General features: G+C 32.2%; 1 non-coding gene across 1 annotated transcript; it reads right to left on the bottom strand.

Annotated features, from left to right (window-relative positions):
- Positions 1-6820: 6820 nt before the first annotated feature.
- On the bottom strand, positions 6821-6925 carry LOC132032222 (U6 spliceosomal RNA). The gene has a single exon (XR_009408371.1). It is a non-coding gene; the product is annotated as a U6 spliceosomal RNA (small nuclear RNA).
- Positions 6926-6962: the final 37 nt, after the last annotated feature.

Genomic DNA, 6962 nt, shown 5'->3' with positions numbered 1-6962 from the left:
CTTGCCCTTTTCCCTCCTCCTCTTCTTTGTTAGAGCTTTGAACTGCTGAGTCCTTCTAAACCCTGATACTTTTGTGCCTTATTCCGTCTTTTCTGTTAATACATAATGTCACTTGTCCAGTTTCTTTATTTTTCCTTCTCAACTTTCTACTTTGACCCCAGACATATTGATTGAATTTCCATTTTTAGGTTACTTATAGCAAAAAAACCACAGGATACCCATACACTTCATGTAAAAATCAAACAATAAAAAAACGTACACTTGATGTCATACGCAATCTTATTTAGAGCATCTACAATATCCATATGCAACCCGAAACTTAGTGATGCGACTGAAGGGACACTAGTAACTGCACTACCCAATCAAATACATATGAGAAGGATATCATATCTAAAGGGACTAGCAAAAACTAGGCATCATTCTTTTCTCTTGCGTTGTTCTACACATTAAGTGGCAACAAATAACAGAAACAAACTAAACAATTTTAAAGAAAATAACAAACATGTAAAATGGGTTTTAAATACGTGTTTGTCATTACAAGATGTCCATAAAATTGATCCTAATATAGTCCCTCTCACATACCACCCCACCCCGGGAGATAATTTTCTTTCCCCAAAAGGAATGCAGATCCAAGCACAGATAGCTTCATCTGAGCCTCCATGGTATCAGCATAGAACACAGGAGCATCTTCAAAAACATATTAAAGAGGGAACCCTTGAGAATTTAAAAAGAAATAGTAGATATACTATTTAAAGGATTCATGGGAGGAAATATGAGCTAGAGATTTATGAAAATCATTCTGGTGAATTTAGTACAAGAAATATGTGGAGGTCGAAACATACTTTTGATTTTGCAATCTTTTAATTCTCATTTAAAACAGTTCTCTACGTGCCTGCCTATGCATTTGGGGGAAAGGCCAGAGTTGACATGTTCTCCATGACTTAGTGACTTCAAGTTCATCAGAATAGACAAGTCCTTAAAGAGAGTGGATGTGGGAGCATCCATAATTTGGTAAACTTGTGATAAGAGTGCATTTTAGTGTTATAGATGTCCCACTGTGCTTAAGTTCCATCTCTTTACATTTTTTTTTGATGACATGGGAACCCGCAGCCGCTACCCTTCAGGTGCGCACAGGGTAAACCCAGCTCCTGTGCAATAGCTCGCAAACCACATCGGAGAGGTAACCCGCACTAGGCACGCCCTGTGCGACGAGCTCGACCCAGAAGGCGAATCCCCTGCTGTTGTAGGCAGGGGGTTTTGAACCTGAGACCTCCATTATGAAACCCCATGCTCAACTAACTGAGCCACCCTTGCGGGTATCTCTTTACATGTATTTCGTGCATTAATTGTATACATTCACCTATTTACTCTTGATTCGTGCAATAATGAAGAAATCGTCATCAAGATAAAAATATGGTTTAACAGCTGACATAGATGGGAAAAACAATGGTCAAAGTGGAGACTTTAGAATTCCAAGGGAAAAATTCACGCCACAACACGAGTCTCTGCACCTTAAAAAAGTTAAAGAGCAATATTTTAATCAATTCTAGAGGGCCAGCCCGCCGGGTGCCTCAGCGCTCTCTCGGCAACCCATCATCCAACCAGCCATTGGCAACCAAGCACCCTCCTGGGTGCACTCTTTCCTTCCCTGAACCCTTAATTAAATGGGCACTATAAATAGACTATTTTCAAGAGGGAAAATCAAGTTTTTATAATCGCTTCTCTTTGTTGCCATGTTGAACTCAACTGCTTATATTTTCTCGATGTTTCTTAATATTATTTATTGCAGATATTTGACTAAAATGAGTTGAAACCAACGCCTCATTTTAATATGCTCCAATGGATCGATTTAGTACTTTTGTGGTGACTGTGTCAGTGATTTTTAATTATATCTTTTGTTTCTGTGATTGATGAATTGTGTTCTGGTCAACCCTTTCTATCCCACATAAGCAGGAGATTAATTATCTTAGGTTCAATGTGGGTAAGAACATAAAGGAAAATATGGTAGATTTTCAGTCTTTGGTCATTGAATGTTCATAGGTTGCTGCTATGAAATTGCTTTCCGATATTATTCACATATTACTGAAGCCTAATTTGCAGTTTTCGGCTCACAAATTGCTTGAATTTATCATAGGACATAATTTATCTGATGTATCACTGATTGTTTCGTTTTCTTTCGTCAATCAGATATACTCAAGGACACCTGATCCAGGACCAAAATTTATAGAGAAGTACAAAGACTACCTAGCAAGTTTCGGATATGATCCAAGCAAAATCAAAGACACTCCACAAGACTGTGAGGTGAAGTCTACCAGTCAGCTAGCAGCAATGATGTCCATGTCCGGAATGCAACAAGCGCTAAACAACCAATTTCCTGATTTAGAGTTAAAGTCCTCTGTTGAATTCAACCCATTCACAAGCGTTTTCGAAACCCTGAAGAAACTTGTTGAGCTTTATTTCAAGTAGTGAGAAGGCATTTGAGTTTTATGACATAGATCTATGTTCCTCGTATAGTGCATAGTCCTTATGACCAGTTGGTGTAACACTTGATAATGCACATAAAGTTCAATTATGAATGACATACTCTCGGGGATTATATATATGTGAGTGCGCGCGCGCATTGGGAAGGACCTTCTGAGGCGCGAAATCCTAGAATTGAATCATTGCAAAAGAAAGGTATAACGGTTGGGAACTGGAACGAGATTAAACCTTTAAGCATGCACTTGAGTGTTTGCAAACAAGATTAGCCTTCTGAGTTCTGACTGTGATTTTGTAAACAAGTGTAAACATCAAGATTTTTAATGTGAGAGAGGAATAATCAGTTTCCAAAAATATATTGACATACTAACATGAAGTCAGAATTGGATATTTGTAAAGACAATTGCCCTTGAAATTCAAACTTCTGTAGAATTTAGGGTGAGTTTATCACTCTGTTTGGATGGTCGTTACTCATGGTTTCATAATGTATTGTATCTTATTGTATAGTATCGTATTGTATTGTATACCCGTATTAATGAATACAATGTTTGGATAGATTGTATCGTTTGTTGTGGTTTAATAATATTTTTATTATTTGTTTTGACGGTATGGTACTATTTAATAACATGTAAGTTTACTAAAATATTCTTTAACCCTTAATTACAAATTAGTTTATATATATTAGTAAAATTAAGGTAAAGGATAAAATAGAAACTTTAAAAAATAAGTAGGTGGTGATGGTTGGGTGGGTGGCGGGGCATGGGTGGGTATAATAGGGAAATGAAATAAGTAACCACACAAAAACCACCAAATCTGTGGTTATAAAAATTGAGCTTTTTCATGATTATATAACAATAGAATTACAACGGATTTACAACACCATATAATATAATTTTAAGAACAATGAAAACAAACATGATATCAATGAAAGCAATACAATAATGAATCATGGGAAACAACCATCCAAATAGGGAGTAAAGAATTCAATTGAATCTACTCATTTCTGCTCGAATTTTATATACACATTTAAAATGTACAAACATATAATAGATCACTTTTATTTTTGAATTATTATCTCTAGATCCTAACTTTGCTTCTGGTTATGGAAAGAAAGTGAGGCCATTGCTCATCAAAATCGCCATGAGAATACGAGATTGGCTCCATAACTCTTGAACCACAACTTGATGATTTTTCATACCCCAAGATGCTGAGAATTTAGTATAATGGGACATGTAGAAAAGGAAAAAGAAAGGCTGGGTGTTCAGCGTAGATGCAGTTCAACAGTATAGTGTGTGTGTCCATAAGTGGCGGAGCCACAGTGTCGAAGACGGGTTCGGCCGAACCCACAAGCTTTTGTTAAACCTTATATTTATCTTAAGAAATTTATGTAATATGTATAAATTAGTAATGTAGAACCCAGTAACTTAAAGGGTTTGAATTCAGAACCCACAAACCTCAAAATCTAGCTCCGCCTATATCTATACTAGTAACATGATATAAAAGTAATATTATTTTTAATTAGAGAAATATAATTTGTATTTCTTACCGCAACATGTATGTTGATAAGTCCTCATAATCATAAAAATTTCTTAGGACCCGTTTGGTCATAAAAATTGTTCACTTTTTTTCGAAATAATTTTTCACTTTATTTGAAAAATAGTGTTTGGGTCATGAAAATTCCAAATTCAAACTTTTGTATTTCAGATTTTGAAAATAGTTTATAACTTGTTTTCTAACTCACTTTTCATTTTTGAAGTTGTATACTTGGATTTACATTCAAGCATGACCATTATTTCAAATATACTTTGTAAAAAATATAACCAAATGCAACTTCATCTTCAACTCCAACTCCAGCTCCATAAATTGCACATAAAGTGAAAAATATTTAGAGTCTATCGTCAAACGCCTGCTTAGTCACCTAAATTGATAATTTCTAAGTAAAAAATTGTTTATGAGGAAGAGAGTTTGGCAAGAGAACTATCAAATATCAAAGGAACATAAGCGAGTCGAGATTCTGTAAAGTATCATGATTTAAATTATGTAAAATAATTTCAACTTGGTGGAAATCATAAATTGAAAAATATTGGCATTTTTATGAATTTGTGAGAATATAATTTATGTATTAGATAAAAATAGATTATTTGTCACGTATTAAGTTTTAATTTCACTCATGATGTTTCATGTGGCAAGAGTTTATGCTAGTTAAATGCGGTGATTTAAGCTTAGTTTTAAATGAAATTAAGGAAAATAAACTAACTTCATTAAAAGAACCTCAAGAATTTGTTTAGTTCTTCATACATAGTTTATGCTTAAAAATATAATTTTTTCAATTAAAATTGCAACTTTATATACTTTTTAAATATTTAAATTTAAATATAAATATTAAGTTGATCTAATTCGATTTAGCTTCAAAGTTTAGTCAAATTCACTCTTGGAGAACGCAAATCACATAAATTGAAAAGGAGGGAGAGTAATTGTATTAATAAGTTTTAATAAATGCTCTAGTTGAAGACGAAAATGTGGCTCCAAAGTTGCCTAAATTTTACCAAATGTATGATGACAAATAATGAAAAGGATAATCTGATACTTCCTCCGATCCATATTATATGATGTTTTTAGCTTTGACACAGTTCTTAAAAAGTCACTTACCCCTAAGAAGAAAGAGGTAGTTTTTCTAAATTACCATTGATTAAATAGTAACAATTTAACATGAATTATTGGTTATGGAAAATAGAAAACTTTAAAATTTGGAAAGGAAATTTAATGTATTCCTAATGCCATCATACAAGGAAATAATGGAATTCTGTATTAATTTAAAATGTCAAATAATGAACATAAATTGTTAAAAATTAATTATATAAATTGTTAAAAATTAATTGTAACTTTTTAATAAAAGATTAGAAGCTTATGGGCACTCAACTTTGGGTAATTGGCCATCATAGTCACTCAACTTTAGTTTATCTTCCAAAAGTCACTCAACCTTGAGTGAGAAGCTTGGATGGTCACTCAACTTCGGGTAATTTCCTACCATAATCACTCAACTTTGTTTTGTCTTCAAAAGTCACTCAACTTTGCCTAGTTAGCTTCAATGGTCATTTTAACCCTAAATATAATTTCTGGTACCTATTTAATGACATGACAACTATAAATTTTAGAAAAAATATTTTAAAAAATAAAATTAATATGTAAATTTATTTAGGATCCAATTCATCAAAATTAGTGCATATAACACTACAATCATTAATACATAAAAATAATAAACATATAAATATATAAATATATTTATACGAGATGTCTCATATATATATATATATATATATATATATATATATATATAGACACACACACACACTATTCTATTAAATTCAACAACTAAGACAATTTTGAGTTTAACTGCACAGTTACATTTGCATATTTTAGAGGTTAGGGTTTGTTTTCGGTTTGTTGGCTCAGTTGTTTAATTTAATAGAATTTTATATTCTTAGAAGAAATTCTTTTATTATTTACGCCTTACAATATTACTTGAGACATCTCGTATAAGTATATATTTGTATGTTCATTATTTTATGTACTAATGATGATTAATATGCTAATTTAGTATTATATTCTCTAATAAATTAGTTTACTTAACTAATATAGGTTTTTTAATATTGTGTTTAAGTTGCTTTTTCAATCTAAATTTTTATATATTTATATGTTCATTATTTCTATGTATTTTAATTAATAATATTTTAAAGTTTAGTATTACATGCACTAAGTATGATGAATTGAATTCTAAATAAATTTACATATTAATTTATTTATTTTTTCTAAAAATTTGTAGCTGCCACTTCTTAAATAGGTACAAGAAATTATATTTCCGGCTAAAATGACCATTGAAGCTAAGTAGTCAAAGTTGAGTGACTATGGTGATCAATTACTCAAAGTTGAGTGATCATTCAAGCTTCTAACTCAAAGTTGAGAGACTTTTAGAAGACAAAACAAAGTTCAGTGACTATGATGACCAATTAACTAAAGTTGAGTGAATATGGTGGTCAATTATCCAAAGTTGAGTGACTATTCAAGCTTCTAACTCGATAATTTTTCTTGTGATATAATTTTGAATTAAATAAAAAGGTCAAATAATGAAGTTCTCTGAAACTGAAGGGGGAAAAGGGTAGATTGCAGATATTGAATTCATCGTTAATGTGTACAACCACCAAAGCAACAATCATGTGATAACATTCTTCCTCAACTCTCTGCAATTAATTGTCAAGCTTTGGAATCCCATATCGGATCCTTCAAAAACAAAGGCATGTTTGGAGGATCCGAAACATGTACAATGTCCTTTTAGAATGATCCGATCAACATAGACCATTTCTCGATTTGTGCGTGTATTATAATTGCAAAGTGGTCATGTTAATCTTCTCTATGTCGTTCCGATTTTATCAGATGTCCTCGATGAAACAATCCGAACAACATAGTGTTGGAAATATTAACAATAT

Source organism: Lycium ferocissimum, chromosome 9, assembly GCF_029784015.1.
Source record: "Lycium ferocissimum isolate CSIRO_LF1 chromosome 9, AGI_CSIRO_Lferr_CH_V1, whole genome shotgun sequence".
NCBI lineage: Eukaryota > Viridiplantae > Streptophyta > Magnoliopsida > Solanales > Solanaceae > Lycium > Lycium ferocissimum.
This window is presented reverse-complemented; position numbering and strand designations above follow the sequence as displayed.